Source organism: Chlorocebus sabaeus, chromosome 11, assembly GCF_047675955.1.
Source record: "Chlorocebus sabaeus isolate Y175 chromosome 11, mChlSab1.0.hap1, whole genome shotgun sequence".
Classification (NCBI taxonomy): Eukaryota; Metazoa; Chordata; class Mammalia; order Primates; family Cercopithecidae; genus Chlorocebus; species Chlorocebus sabaeus.
In genome coordinates this window covers 107835814-107852172 of record NC_132914.1, presented here as the reverse complement: position 1 = coordinate 107852172, position 16359 = coordinate 107835814, and positions in this window count along the sequence as shown.

The following is a 16359-nucleotide window of genomic DNA, read 5'->3' as shown; positions in this document are numbered from 1 at the left end:
TTGACCCCATAGCCTTCTGGTCTGTCACTTTTTGGCCAAGCACCATGGCTCATGCCTGTAATCTCAGCACTTTGGGAGCTCGAGGCGGGTGGATTACGAGATCAGGAGTTCAAGACCAGCCTGGCCAAAATGGTGAAACCCCGTCTCTACTAAAAATACAAAAAATTAGCCAGGCATGGTGGCATGTACCTGTAATCCCAGCTAGTTGGGAGGCTGAGGCAGAGAATTGCTTGAACCCGGAAGGTGAAGGTTGTAGTCAGCCAAGATCGTGACACTGCACTCCAGCCTGGGCAACAGAGAGAGACTCTGTCTCAAAAAAATAAAATAAAATAAATGATTATTTCATGTTCTATCTGATTATTCCAATATCTGAAGTCTTTGTGGGTTTGTATCTATCATTTGTGGGTTTTTGTGGGGGGTTTTGCCATTCTTCTGAATGTTTCTATCATCTGTTGTTTCTATTATTCCTCATAGTTGTTTCTCTGTGTGTGTTGTGATTTTTTGACAGAGTTGCCCATTTTCTTCACATCTTTATTCATGGGATTCTCTGCGGCCTGAATTGAAGTTGAGCTCCTCCAGAGAAGATTAGAGTTTGCCTCTGCTGGTAGACTGGGGCAGTATCAACCTAGACTGTTTAAATCCTCACTTGACATATTTCTTTTCTTTTTTTTTTTTTTTTGAGATGGACTCTCGCTCTGTCACCCAAGCTGGAGTGCAGTGGTGTGATCTCAGCTCACTGCAACCTCCACCCTAGATTCAAGCGATTCTCCTGTCTCAGCCTCCCAAGTAACTGGATTTACAGGCGTCTGCCACCACGCCCGGCTAATTTTTGTATTTTTAGTAGAGGTGGGGTTTCACCATGTTGGCCAGGCTGTTCTCGAACTCCTGACCTCAAGTAATCTGCCCACCTGAGCCTCCCAAAGTGCTGGGATTACAGGCGTGAGCCACCGCGCCCAGACCCCCTTGACATTTTTCAGATCATATAAGTCTCATGAAATTAGGCCACAAACCTGCAGGTCCTAGTTGTGAATTCTCAGCAGAAAGTTGTTTTTCCAAGAGTAATGGAGATCTCATTGGTAATAACTGTAATATTTTCATTGTGCATGTTTTGATGAATAAACATTGGAGACACATATATCTTCCAGCCATGAGAGAACTTTCTGAGTTGCTAATAGTTTCTAAACAATGGTGAGATTCCATTTAAGGTTTCTATTGCTTTAAAAGTCAGTTGTTATAAAGAAGTAGGAAACTAACTCAAAACTATAATAAGGTTTTCTGCGAACTATGAGGCTCAACCTAGCTCTTACAGAAGCAGGGTACCCCTTTCTATAGTGAGTTGGTGGATTCATGTAGCTAGTTACACTGGCACCTCAGTCTACAGAAGCCCACAGGGGCAACTTCTGAAAGCTGTTGCTTCTCTTGAGAGGCCATGCTGGGCAGTGGTTAAAGCCTGGGCTTTGCAAGCAGTGGTTAAAGCCTAGGGTTTGCAGCCAGTAGCCCAGGTGGGAATCCTGACTCTTGCATTCTTGTTGTGTGTGACCTTGAACAAATCCTTAACCTCCCTGTGCCTCAGTGTTTCCCTTGGTTAAAACAGGGATAGCAGCACCTGACTTCAAGCTATACTACAAGGCTATAGTAACCAAAACAGCATGGTACTGGTACCAAAACAGATATATAGACCAATGGAACAGAACAGAGGCCTCAGAAATAATACCACACATCTACAACCATCTGATCTTTGACAAACCTGACAAAAACAAGAAATGGTTGGAAAGGATTCCCTATTTAATAAATGGTGCTGGGAAAACTGACTAGCCATATGCAGAAAGCTGAAACTGGATCCCTTCCTTACATCTTATACAAAAATTAACTCAAGATGGATTAAAGACTTAAATGTAAGACCTAAAACCATAAAAACCCTAGAAGAAAACCTAGGCAATACCATTCAGGACATAGGCATGGGCAAAGACTTCATGACTAAAACACCAAAAGCAATGACAACAAAAGCCAAAATAGACAAATGGGATCTAATTAAACTAAAGAGCTTCTGCACAGCAAAATAAAATACCAGTGTGAACAGGCAACGTACAGAATGGGAGAAAATTTTTGCAATCTACCCGTCTGACAAAGGGCTAACATCCAGAATCTACAAAGAACTTAAACAAATTTGCAAGAAAAAAAAACCCTATCAAAAAGTGGGTAAAGGATATGAACAGACACGTCTCAAAAGAAGACATTTGTGCAGCCAACAGACACATGAAAAAATGCTAATCGTCACTGGTCATCAGAAATGCAAATCAAAACCACAATGAGATACCATCTCACGCCAGTTAGAATGGCAATCATTAAACAGTCAAGAAACAATAGATGCTGGAGAGGATGTGGAGAAATAGGAATGCTTTTACACTGTTGGTGGGAGTGTAAATTAGTTCAACCATTGTGGAAGACAATGTAGCGATTCCTCAAGTATCTAGAACTAGAAATACCATTTGACCCAGCAATCCCATTACTAGGTATATACCCAAAGGATTATAAATCATTCTACTATAAAGACACATGCACACGTATGTTTATTGTGTCACTATTCACAATAGCAAAGACTTGGAACCAACCAAATGTCCATCAATGATAGACTGGATTAAGAAAATGTGGCACATATACACCATAGAATACTATGCAGCCATAAAAAAGGATGAGTTCATGTTCTTTGCAGGGACATGGATGAAGCTGGAAACTATCATTCTCAGCAAACTATCACAAGGACAGAAAACCAAACACCGCATGTTTTCACTCATAAGTGGGAGTTGAACAATGAGAACACACGGACACAGGGCAGGGAACATCACACACAGGGGCCTCTCGGCGGGTGGGGGTTGGGGGAGGGATAGCATTAGGAGAAATACCTAATGTAAATGACGAGTTGATGGGTGCAGCAAGCCAACATGGCACATGTATATACCTATGTAACAAACCTGCACATTGTGCACATGTACCTATAACTTAAAGTATAATAATAATAAAAAAACAGGGATAGCAGCATCTATATCAATGGTTGCTCTGAGACTAAATAAATTAATATATGGAAAGTACCCAGACACATAATAGGCAGCAAAATATTAGGTATTAATTTTATTGTTTGACTATTTCCTGCCACCAAATCCAGGTAGCATTGATGAAAGGTGTCAAATACAGTAACAAAAAACAAGAACCGCCTACCATCATGTAGTTGATAGTTTGCTAAAAAGCACTGTTAGGAAACTCTGTTCCACAAAAATCCACAAGCTTTCCACAATTAACATAGAGCCAACCAGGAAACTGAAGGAAAAGTAAATTCTTTTTTTTTTTTTTTTTTTTTTTTTTTGAGGCAGAGTCTCGCTGTTGTCCAGTCTGGAGTGCAGTGGTGCGATCTCGGCTCACTGCAAGCCCCGCCTCCCAAGTTCACGCCATTCTCCTGCTTCAGCCTCCCGAGTAGCTGGGACTACAGGTGCCTGCCACCACGCCTGGCTAATTTTTTGTGTTTTTGGTAGAGACGGGGTTTCACTGTGTTAGCCAGAATGGTCTTGATCTCCTGACCTCATGATCCGCCTGCCTCAGCCTCCCAAAGTGCTGGGATTACAGGCGTGAGCCACCGTGCCCAGCCAGGAAAAGTAATTTCGTACAGTCAACAAATCAATTACTGGTTCTTTTTGAAAACGGAGTCGCACCCTGTCTTCCAGGCTAGAATGCCGTGGTGTACTCACAGCTCACGGTAGCCTTGACATCAAGCGATCACCCTCCCACCTCAGCCTCCCAGATTCTTTTCTTTTAGCATATTTTAACATTTTTAATTTTTTAATAAATGTGATAGCATGTAAATCTTTTTTTTTTTTTTTGAGAGAGAGAGTCTGGTTGTGTCGCCCAGGCTGGAGTGCAGTGGCACCATCTCGGCTCACTGCAAACTCCACCTCCCGGGTTCAGGCCATTCTCCTGCCTCAGCCTACCGAGCAGCTGGGACGACAGGTGCCCGCCACCACGCCTAGCTAATTTTTTGTATTTTTAGTAGAGACAGGGTTTCACCGTGTTAGCCAGGATGGTCTTGGTCTCCTGACCTCGTGATCCGCCGGCCTCGGCCTCCCAAAGTGTTGGGATTACAGGCGTGAGCCACTGTGCCCAGCTGTAAATCACTTTTTAAAGATCCAAATACTCCTAAGCATGGAGTGGGAGGAAAGGGTATATGAGAAATCTCTGTACCTTCCTTTTAATTTTGCCATGAACATAAAACTAAACATTTTTTTTTTTTTTTTTTTTTTTGAGACTGTCTTGGTATGTTGGGCAGGCTGGAGTGCAGTGGTGCAATCACGACTCACTGCAGCCTCAACCTCCCAGGCTCAAGCAATCCCCCCACCTCAGCCTCCCGAGCCTGAGGTGAGGTCTCTCCATGTTGCCCAGGCTGAAAACAGTCTTTTAAAACAAAAAATGCGAAATTAAATTGTCCCTTTGCCCCTGATCCCTCCCCAGAGAAAACGGTCCCTGTTTGTTTTTTGTACCAGCGTGTATGAGTACCTATCTTCCTAACAAATGACATTGAATCATTGTTTTCATTACTTACTGTATCTTGTAGATTTCCCATATTAATACATTGTAGAGCTCTATTTCGTTCTATTCTTTCAACTCAGCCCCTGATTCTAATTTTTCAAAAAGCTTATTGAAATAAGGTTCTCCTTCCCTTTGTTGAAAATAGAGAAGCATGAAGCCAAAAGTATAATAGGAAAAAAAACGTGTCGGGGGGGAAAAACTCATGTGATCAGACATGGGGCCTATTTGATGCCAGCACAGCTGATAGTGTTTACCTGGAAACGTTTGTTCTTTGTAACAAGCTTCGTTCCCAGCCTGCCTCCTGGAGGTGAACATGTGCAGGTGGAGGAGTGCCCACTGCATCGGGGCCAAAAGAGGCAAGTGAGCTCAGTGGGCCCCAGGCCAGCCCTAGGATTGTGCCAGAAGGAATGGCAGGGCCCCATCCCTGAAACCCAGCCCAGGGGGATACCTGGGGGCTTACTAGTCACCAGGTGTGGCTGTTCATTTATAGTGACAGTGCTTTAGCTACTACCCCTGCATTCGTTTAGCTGGGAAGGTGTGTTCTTTTTTTGTTTTTTAACTTTATGCTTTTTAGAGGCAGGGTCTCACTCTGATGCCCAGGCTAGAGTGCAGTGGCACAGTCATAGCTCACAGCAGCCTCCAACTCCTGGCCTCAAGTGATCCTCCCGTCTCAGCCTCTCAAGTAGCTGGGACCACAGGCACCCACTACCACACCTGGCTAATTTCTTTTTTTTTAATTATTATTGGTAGAGACAGGGTCTTGCTATGTTGCCCCAGGCTGTTCTCAAACTCCTAGACTCAAGCAATCGCCCACATCAGCCTCCCAACGTGTTGTGATTACAGGTGTGGGCCACCATGCCTGGCCTACACTATTTTTTGTACACACTTCCACGTTTCTATTTAAGTAAGTATATTAACCTATACTAAACAATAAATCTTGGGGATCATTCTGTATTATGTGTACATATTGCTACCTTCTTTGAGAGCCACACAATATTCCTTTGTATGGTTTTACCATAATGTATTTACCCACCCCCTATGAACGGGGGTTGTTTGCCCTTGTTTGCTACTATAAATCATGCCAGAGTGAATATCCTGGCCCAGACTTAGGTGTACACATGTTCAACTTAGGTGATCCCCATTGGATAAATTTCATGGAGTCAAATTGTAGATCAAAGTGGAGAGGTCCCAAAAAATTTTTAATAGGAGAAACAATACATTTTAAAAAAGAAAAATAGGCCAGGGGCAATGAATCACACCTGTAATCCCAGTACTTTGAGAGGCCGAGGTGGGCAGATCACGTGAGGCTAGGAGTTCGAGAGAAGCCTGGCCAACATGGTAAAACCCCATCTCTACTAAAAATACAAAAATTAGCCAGGCATGGTGGCGCACGCCTGTAATCCCAGCTACTTGGGAGCCTGAGACACGAGAATCGCTTGAACCCGGGAGGCAGAGGTTGCACTGAGCCGAGATCACACCATTGCACTCCAGCCTGGGTGAGGAAGTGAGACTCTGTCTCAAAAAAAAAAAAAAAAAAAAGAGGGGGGGGGAAATAAATAAATAAACAAAGTGGGGCAGTCCTTTTTATTTGTTTTCACTCTGAAAAAAATCAAATATATACACAAGTAGAATAGTACTGAAGCCCCACGTACCTATCACTCAGCCTTAACAGGCATCAAGCTGGAGCCAAATTTGTTTCTTCTCCACTGCACTCGCCCAATATGGTTATTTTGAAGACTTAGATACCATTTTATGTATAAATATTTCTGCTTGGATCTCCACAAGATGATTTTTAAAATTTTTAAATTTCTTTTCTTTTTTTTTAGAGTCAAGATCTCACTCTGTCTTCTAAGCTGGAGTGCAGTGGTGGGATCACAGCTCACTGCAGCCTCGACCCTCAGGGCTCAGGCAATCCTCCCACCTCAGCCTCTCAAGTAGCTGGGACTACAAGCACGCACCAGCACACTCAGCTAATTTTTAATTTTTTTTTTTTTTTTTAGAGACATGACCTTACTATGTTGCCCAGGCTGGTCTCAAACTCCTGGGCTAAAATGGTCCTCTCAAAGTGCTGGGAGCCACTGTGCCTAGCCTTGCATTTTTAAAAATAGTTTACTGGGCCTGGTGCAGTGGCTCACGCCTATAATCCCAGCTACTTGGGAGGCTGAGGCAGGAGAATTGCTTGAACCCGAGAGGCGGCAGTTGCAGTGAGCCGAGATCATGCCACTGCACTCCAGCCTGAGTGACAGATCAAGACTCTGTCTCAATAATAATAATAATAATAATAAAATAGTTTATTATATTGTCTTGCCCTGCTCTTTTCCAAAGAGAACGCTGCCTACCTCACACCAACAGCATTTGAGAGTAGACTGGCTCATCTGAAATGCTCATTTGCAAGCACCTAACTTCATGACTCTGTGTCACAGATGGCCCCACTTGACCCCAAGCCTCTGGTAAGTACCTGCGTGCTCACCAAAGGTTGACTCAGGGCCACACAGACCAGGCCCAGACCAGAAGGGGTGGAGGTGCTCAGCTGATCTAGAACCAGAAACCAGGGCCATTTTGATGCCAAGACTTCCTCAGTCTTCGTTTCTTCTGCCTTCTTCTAGATCATTACTTTGTATTTGCAAGCATATATGTGTGCCTGTGATATGTTAGACCAAGTTTTAGTCACTTGTAGTCCCAGCTACTGGGGAGGTTGAGGCAAGAGAATCGCTTGAAGCCAGGAGGCAGAGGTTGCAGTGAGCCAAGATCGTGCCATTGCACTTCAGCCTGGGCAACAAGAGTGAAACTCCATCTCAAAAAAAACAAGAAAAAAGAAAAGCTACAGGGACCTGTGTTTTTTTGTTTGTTTTTGTTGGTTTTTTTTTTTTTTTTTTTTTTTGAGACAGAGTCTCATTCTGTCGCCCAGGCTGGAGTGCAATGGCATGATCTCAGCTCACTGCAACCCTCGCCTCCCAGGTTCAAGTGATTCTTCTGCCTCAGCCTCCCCAGTAGCTGGGGCTACAAGCGTGCGCCACTATGCCCAGCTACTTTTTGTATTTTTAGTAGAGACGGGATTTCACCATGTTGACCAGGCTGGTCTTGAACTCCTGACCCCAGGTAATCTGCCCACCTCAGCCTCCCAAAGTGCTGGGATTACAGGCATGAGCTGCCTCGCCCAGCCCAGGGACCTGTTTTAATATCCAAGTTGGTGGCAGGCTCTGAGCTAGATCGGATTCCAGGTCACCTAATTCAGCCACTGGTTCTCAAATTGGGTGCCCTGAAGATCCCCTGGAGTGTTAGACAAAATGCAGAGTCCTAGGCCTCACTGCCCAAGATTCTGATTTGGAAGTTGGGGCCCAGGAATGTGCATTTTCATCAAGTTTAGTATCAGAGTGATGCTGGTATTTTTTTGCGGCCTGCACTTGGAAAAACACTGCTCTAGGCCATAGTACTTTTATAAAACACATAGGTGTTCCCCAGCTCCCCCTAGATGGTGATAAAAACAGACCTGAGAGCTCTACCTCCATTAGTCAGTGCTCTTCAGGTGAAAGTGACAGAAACGAACTGGCCGTAGCGCAGAGGGAATCTGTTGGTTTGTACAACTAACAGGTCCAGGGTAGCTCTGGGCACAGCTGGATACAAGGCCTCAGTGAGACCAGATGCGGCCTCTGTTTCTCCATCCTGTGGCCCTGCTCTCTGCTCTGTGTTGGTCTAACTTCCAGGCAGGCCTTCCCCATGCGATGCCCCACGGGGCTGAGCCCATCCATCCTTGCAAATAGTAGTTGCAGCTAAGAATTCTCCACTAAGAGTTCCAGCTGGAGTTCCACTCTTGAGCCCCACTGGCCTGGTTAGGTCAGCCTCTCAAATCACCCGAAATGAAATTATGGGACAGTCGATGGTACCAGAAGAAGGGAAAGAAATGCCTAACAGGGAAAAACAGAAGACAGCAGTCACACTCTCTAAGGGAAAACTCCAGTTATAACTATCTCCAAGTAGGCCAGGTGTGGTGGCTCACGCCTGTAATCCTAGCACTTTGGGAGACTGAGGCAGGACGATCACTTGAGCCCAGGAGGTCAAGGCTGCAGTGAGCCATGATTGCATCACTGCACTCCAGCCTGGACAACAGAGTGAGACCCTGTCAAACAAAACAAAGAGAGAGATTGAAATATTCCCAAGCACAATGAGTTGCCTCATAGGAAGTGAACTCCCCACTGCTGGAGATAGTCAAGCAGTGGCCCAGAAATGCCACCCCAAGAAAAGCGGTTTTCTTCAAAAGATACTCACTCTTCTAGAACTTAGCTGTTACGACGTCCTTTCTACCCTTTTCCTAGACCAGGAGACCCAGCTTAAACACCACTGCCCCAAAGGCCTCCTCTGGCTCCCTGTGATTTTGCTGTCCTCTCTGTGAGTTGGAGTTTAAGTCCCATTGGAGTTTAAGTCCTGTCCTGCCCCTTCATGGCTGGGCGACGAGGACAAACAGCTTCACTTCTCTGAGCCTTGTTTTTCTTATCTGTACCATAACCGGCAGGTTCCCAAAGACCTCTTCTCCACTTCTTCAATAATCACAGACTTTTTAGCTTAGCATGTAGTGCCCTAAATAAAGGCCACACTGCCTGTCTCCCTTGTTCATGGGACTAACTGCTGCCCATGGGCTGGGAGCATGTGGCCACTTTGGGCAATTTCTCAGAGAGATGACTGGCACGTGACTATGGTCCCAATCTTGTTCGCCCCATCCTGGGTCCTCCTGCCTGAAATGCAGATGCTGCCCTCTTGGGCCATGAGGAAGAAGGCGCTTAGGCCTGGCAGAGCAGGGAGTCCCTGCCACCTTGTGGAACAGAGGCACCTCACAGCCCTGGACTTCCTGCCTCCAGCCTGTGGCATGAGAAATAGCGCTGGCTTGTTTAAATCACTGATATTTTGGACTTTCTACCGCGCAGAACCTAATCTGAACTCATCGGAGGGCCTACCTCATGGCTATTGTGAAGACTAGAAGAAGTGATGTGTGTCATGTGCCTGGCGCAGCGCCTGGCACACGGCCGGGAGGGTAGGGGCAGCGGCGCTGTTATTATCTCCCTGTTATTATCATCACTGGCCATTTCACTCTTCAACCTCACATTCGATCTGGCTGTTCTCGGTTCTGCCTCCCGCACTTCGAGTGTGTCCCTTACCAGCAAGGACCTCATCTTCTCTGTCTCTCCCTCAGCTCCTGGCCTGGGCTCCTATTCTGCAAACGACAAAACCAGTTCAGGCTGACTGCAGCAAACAGGAGACGGCGAAGGCAGAGGGGCCCCCACAGAACGACAGAGGCCTGGAAACCCTGGCTTGAGTAGGGGGCCTAGGAGCTTCTCTGCTGCAGGAGTCCACCCCAACAGGAGTGCATGTGGCCATTCACCATGATTCTGTCTCTCTCCCATTGACTCCCGTCCCAGGCCAACCCTTTGGCAGGAAGAGGGGGATGCCTGGATGAGCAGTTCCATCAGGGACCCAGCGAGAGTGCCAGAACATGAAATGTGCCCTGGGCTGAAGACTCAGCAAAGCCCAGCAAAGGTCAAGTCTGGCCAGGGGCTGTGTTTTGTTTGTTTGTTTGGTTTGAGATGGAGTCTCACTCTGTTGCTCAGGCTGGAGTGCGGTGGAGCAATCTCAGCCCACTGCAACCTCCGCCTCCCGGGTTCATGTGATTCGTCTGCCTCAGCCTCCCAACCGGCTGGGATTACAGATGCCCGCCACCACGCCCAGCTAACTTTTGTATTTTTAGTAGAGATGGGGTTTTGCCATGTTGACCAGGTTAGTCTCGAACTCCTGGCCTCAAATGATCTGCCTGCCTTGGCCTCCCAAACTGTTGGGATTACAGGCGTGAGCCACCATTCCTGGCTGGCTGTGTGTTCTTGACAGTAAGCACCAGACACCCTGACCCAACAAAGGGTAAACAGGTCCTCTCCTCTCAAAAACCGAAGGAAGGAAGCGGGGGCTGCCCAGGGCCAGTGGATGGAGTGACTAAGCACCAGGCCTTGTCCGGAGGAAGCAGAGGCAGGAGGAGGAAACTCCTGGAAGTCCTGCAGACAGCGCTCGGGTCCCCCTGGCCAGAGCAGTTGATGATCACATGACCTCTGCTGCAACAGGTAACTGCAAGGGGTGCAGGGGAGTTCAATGTAGACTCCTGTGGTGGAGACGGCTGGGAGTCCTCCCAGGTCGGCTCTCCTCCAGTGCTGCAGCCGCTGTGGGAGCCTCTAGTTGGCCTGGAGGGTGGAACCAAGGTGTGGAGAGCACTTTCCACCAGCAACCAGCAGGTGGAACAAGGGGATGCTGCTAAACCCTTGAGTGTGAGGTTCTGCTCACTAAAGTGAGTTAGAACATATTTCCAGTGTCTTCTGCCTCCATCTTCCCAATGTTAAGTCTCACCCACTTCAACAGACAGGAAAGGTTGGGCATAGAGGCTCACGCCTGTAATCCCAACACTTTAGGAGGCCAAGGCAGGAGAATCGCTTGAAGCTAGGAGTTCAAGACCAGCCTGGGCAACATAGTGAGACCCTGTCTCAACAAAAAAATAATAATAAAAAGCAGACAAGAAAGATCCTAAAGGACTGGAGAACTTGGCCCATGAACACTAGCCGCACCCACTCTCTCTCTCTGCAGGCAGGGAAGGAGCCCACTGAGAGTCCTGTATCAGGAGCCAGGCTCACGTTCTAGCTCTGCCTCTTACCAGCTGTGTGGCCGTGTGAATAATCCTCTGAGTCTCAGCCTTAGCTGTGAAATGGAGACAAGATGCTTAACAGCCAGGTGCGGTGGCTCATGCCTGTAATCCCAGCACTTTGGGAGGCCAAGGTGTGCAGATCACGAGGTCAGGAGTTCGAGACCAGTCTAGCCAATATGGTGAAACCCCATCTGAACTAAAAATACAAAAATTAGCCAGGTGTGGTGGTGGGCACCTGTAATCCCAGCTACTAGGCAGGGCTGAGGTAGGAGAATCACTTGAACCTGGGAGGCAGAGGTTGCAGTGAGCTGAGATCGTGCCACCACACTCCAGCCTGGGCGACATAGCAAGACTCTGTCTCAAAAAAAAAAAAAAAAAAAGATGCTTAGCACAGTGCCTGGTATATAGTAAGAACTGAATCAATGGGTGTTCTTGCATTCCAGGCACTGTGCTAGTCTTGGGGGGACTCCAGTGTGGGCCCCCCCCGTCCTCCCCTTTCTCGCTCCCTTCAAGTGCTTTCATATCTCCTCTCCACTCCCTCCCTCTCTGCGCTGTTCACCCTATCAGTTTCCATCTGACACCACTTATTCCTTCCTCTTCCTCAAAACACTCTTCTCTTGGTTTCCAGGATCCCATACGCCCTTGTTTTTTCCTTCTACCTCTTGGCTACTCTTTCTGTCTCCCTTTGCAACCTCTTCCTCACCTGCCCAGGCCCTAGCTTGGTCCTGAACCCCTTTGTCAACACTCTGGAAGGGGATCCCAGCCCAGGCCTTGTTAATTCCAGCTGTGCACCGATGACGCTCAAGTCTCTGCCAAATCCCTGACTCAGATCCTACTGCCCAGGTGACACCTCCACTTTGACAATTCAAACGAAACATTATCAAAAACAGGGACATCCTCCACCTGGCCCCCTCACAGGCTTCTCTGCTCGATAGAGGGCACCATGGTTCACCCCGCTACTCTGCCCTTCCTCTCCCCTCCATGTCCAGGCCACCCACAGTTCCCACCTGTCCATTCTGTCTCCCACATGGATCTGGAATCATGCCCCTTTTTCCTTCCCTACTCCCAACAGACTTGTCCAAGCCATCCTTATCTCTGTACACTTCAATTTTTATCTTCCCTATAATCTAATCCCCACCCAACAACCAGAGTTATCTTTTTTAATCAAACCACATCAGTGGATGGAAGGATAAGCAACATGTGGTATACCCATATAGTGGAATATTCTTTGGCCATAAAAGGAATGAAAGACCATGCTACAACACGGATGATGCTTGCAAACATTGTGCTAAATGAATGACACCAGACACAAAAGACCATATATGATGATATTCCACTTAAAGCAGGCAAATCCATAAAGATAGAAAGTAGACTAGCAGGTTCTTAGGGCTGGAGGGAGACGGGAATGAGAGTAATTGCTTCATGGGTACAGAGTTTCCATTTTTTTTTTCTTAAAGATGGGGTCTTTCTATGTTGCCCAGGCTGGTCTCGACCTTCTGGGCTCAAGCAATCCTCCTGCCTCAGCCTCCAAAGTGATTGGGATTCCAAGTGCATGCCACCATGGATGGGGACTTTGACCGTGTTTCCTTCTGAGATAATGAAAATGTTCTGGAACTAGATACTACTGCAGGTGGCACAACATTGCGAATGTACTAAATGCCACCAGCTGTATACTTGATCATGGTTAACATGATAACATTTATGTTATGTGTATTTTACCACATTTTTTGTAAAAAATTCAAATGGTCCCAGCCGGGTGCAGTGGCTCATGCCTATAATCCCAGCACTTTGAGAGGCTGAGGTGGGTAGATCTCCTGAGGTCAGGAGTTTGAGACCTGCCCTGGACAACATGGCAAAACCTCATCTCAACTAAAAAAATACAAAAATTAGCTGAGCGTGGTGGCAGGCGCTTGTAATCCCAGCTACTCAGGAGGCTGAGGCAGGAGAATTGCTTGAACCTGGGAGGCAGAGGTTGCAGTGAGCCGAGATGGCGCCATTGCACTCCAGCCTGGGCTACAGGAGTAAAATTCCAGCTCAAAAAAAAAATAAATAAAATAAAACGGTCCCTCCCCTGCTTAGAACTCCCATGGCTTCCTGTGCTCTGTATGGACTCCAGCCCCTTCTGTGGGCCTCCGGCCTCCTCCCCAGCCTTACTTCTCATGACTCTCTTCCCTCTCCTCTGTGTATCCATAATCCTGGCCTCCTTTTGGCCTCATCAGGCCAAGCTCTTCCCACCTCAGGCCCTTCGCACATGCTGTTCCCTCTTCTGAAAAGGTTTTCCCTCTCTCTTCATAGCTGATTCTCCTTCAACTTTCAGTGTCTGTTTAAGTATCACCTCCTCAGAGACCCCTTCCCTGCCGTCCTGCCTCAGTGGATCCTCATCTCAGTCTCCACCTTTTGTTACCTCCACCACAACCCCCAGCTCATTCCTTTGCAATACTTAATTTTTTTCAAGACAGGGTCTCACTCTGTCACCCAGGCTGGAGTGCAGTGGCGTGATCACATCTCACTGCAGCCTTGACCTCCCAGACTCAAGCAATCCTCTGGCCTCAGCCTCCTGAGTAGCTAGGACTACAGGCATACACCACCATACCTGGCTAGGTTTTGTGTGTGTGTGTGTGTATACATACAAAAAAATAAAATATATGTAATTATACAATTATAATTATAGAAATATATATATACACACACATATATTTTAGAGACAGGGTCTCTATGTTGCCCAGGCTGGTTTTGAACTCCTGGCCTCAAGTGATCTGCCTGCTTCATCCTCCCAAGGTGCTGGGATTGCAGGCGTGAGCCCCCGCACCCAGCCCCTTTTCAATACTTATTACTTTTTAATTTGTCGTTTAGTATTTGTGTGCCTCCCTACATAGACTAAGTTTAATGAGGGCAGGCGGGACCTGCCTGTCTTACTCCACTCTGTATTCTCTGCCTAGCACATAGTTGGCACTCAGAAACTCTTTGCTGAATTGATGATAGATCACCCAGTGGGCAAGAGAAAGAATGGAGGCAGGATTTATACACAGGCCTCTTTGATGCAACTCCTGTGTTCTTCCTACTCCTCTGTGTGACTCTGAACTATGAGGCAGAAGGCTGAGTCAAGTGCCAGAGAAGAGAGTCGGAGGTGACCATGCCCTTTTCCCATAGCTACGTCGTCAGGCATCGTTGCCCAGGCCTTGTGCAGATCCCGTCATGTGGCCGTCACTGCTGTAGATGAATCATATCTGCTGGGAAAGGCACCTCTGGGTCTAAACAACAGATGTCACTCTGAGAAATCCCAACAGAACCCCCACCCTGTCCCTGACTGAGAACTCGTCTACTTTGCTCTCCCTCTGTCCGTTTTCTCACACTCCACCAGAGCCAGGACAGGGCTTTTGCCCTAGGAAACGAAGTGGCCAACTGCAGCCGTTGAAAACTGCCTTGGAGGAACCAAAACCAGCAGAGGCAGTCCTCTCTTCCTGCTGGGCAAAGCCAGAGCTGGCCACTGCCCTGGCCCAGCCCCAGCTGTCCTGGAGCCCAGGGAAGGCCCAGTCCCCTAGGGCTGTACTCAGATCTTCCTCAAAATACTCCATGTGGCCGGGCGTGGTGGCTCATGCCTAGAATCCCAGCACTTTGAGAGACCAAGGTGGGAGGACCCCTTGAGCCTAGGAGCTTGAGACTAGCCTAGGCAACATAGCAAGACCCTGTCTCCACAAAAAAATAAAAATTAGCCAGGCATGGTGATGCATGCCTGTGGTCCCAGGTACCCAGGAGACTAAGATGGGAGGATACTTTGAGTCCAGGCGGTCAAGGCTGCAGTGGACAGTGATTGCCACACGGCACTCCAGCCTGGGCGACAGAGCAAGATCCCATCCCTAAATAAGTAAGTAAGTACATGCTCCATGAACATCAAAAGGCAGGACACCCAGAAAACTCAAGCAAGCTGGGCTCACCACTTGGTAAGAAATGCGGAGGAGCGGGGGTGGGGCAGGGACCGGGGGTAGGGCTTGTGTAAGAGGACTGCCTTGTGTAAGAGAACTGTGTAAGTTCTGACCAAACCAGAACAAGTCCTTCATCTAACGCAGTTCCTAATCTTTTTGTAATCTGGGGCCTTTGACATCTGAGGAAGCTTCCGGACCTCTTCTGAGAGTCATGTTTTTCAATGCATAAAACAGAACGAATGCATTGGATTACAAATGACGCCAGCTATCTTGCATTGAAGTTTTGAATTTTTTTTCACTTGTAATAAATAGATGAGGCTCCTATAGTACATATTAAACTATAAGAACAGCTGGCTCAGTAACTACTATAATTTTGAAGTAATGATACATATAAGTTATATTTTGAGATATCTGCAATAACTATACTGTGGTTTAAAAACATCTGTGATTTCGACTGATGACAAAGTTAGTGGGGTTTTTTGTTGTTGTTTTATGTGTGTTTTTTTTTTGAGATGGAGTTTTGCCCTTGTTGCCCAGGCTGGAGTGCAGTGGTGTGATCTCAGTTCACTGCAACCTCCACCTCCTAAGTTCAAGCTATTCTCCTGCCTCAGTCTCCCAAGTAGCTGGGATTCCAGGCACGCACCACCATACCCAGTTAATTTCGTATTTTTTTAGTAGAGACGGGGTTTCACCATGTTGGCCAGGCTGGTCTCAAAACTCCTGACCTCAGGTGATCCACCCACCTCGGCCTCCCAAAGTGCTGGGATTACAGGCATGAGCCACCACGCCCGGCCAGTTAGTGATATTTTTAATGCAACTGTAATTTGTTACATACATTCATAATTGAAGGAAATATTAAATTTCAGTTAAAGGCCAGTGGCTCACATCTATTATCCCAATTAAAAAAAAAAAATGTGGGGATGCTGAGGCGGGAGGATTGCTTGAAGCCAGGAGTTTGAGAACAGCCTGGGAAACAAAGCAAGGTCCCATCTCTACAAAAAATAAAAATAAATAAATAATAAATTAGCTGGGTACAGTAGCATGTGCCTGTAGTCCCAGCTACTTGGGAGCCTGAGGCAGGGGGATCACTTGAGCCTGGGAGTTTGAGGCTGCAGTGAATTGTGCTCGAGCCACTGCATTCCAGCCTGAGCAACAAAGTGAGACCCTGTCTCTAAACAAACAAAGTAA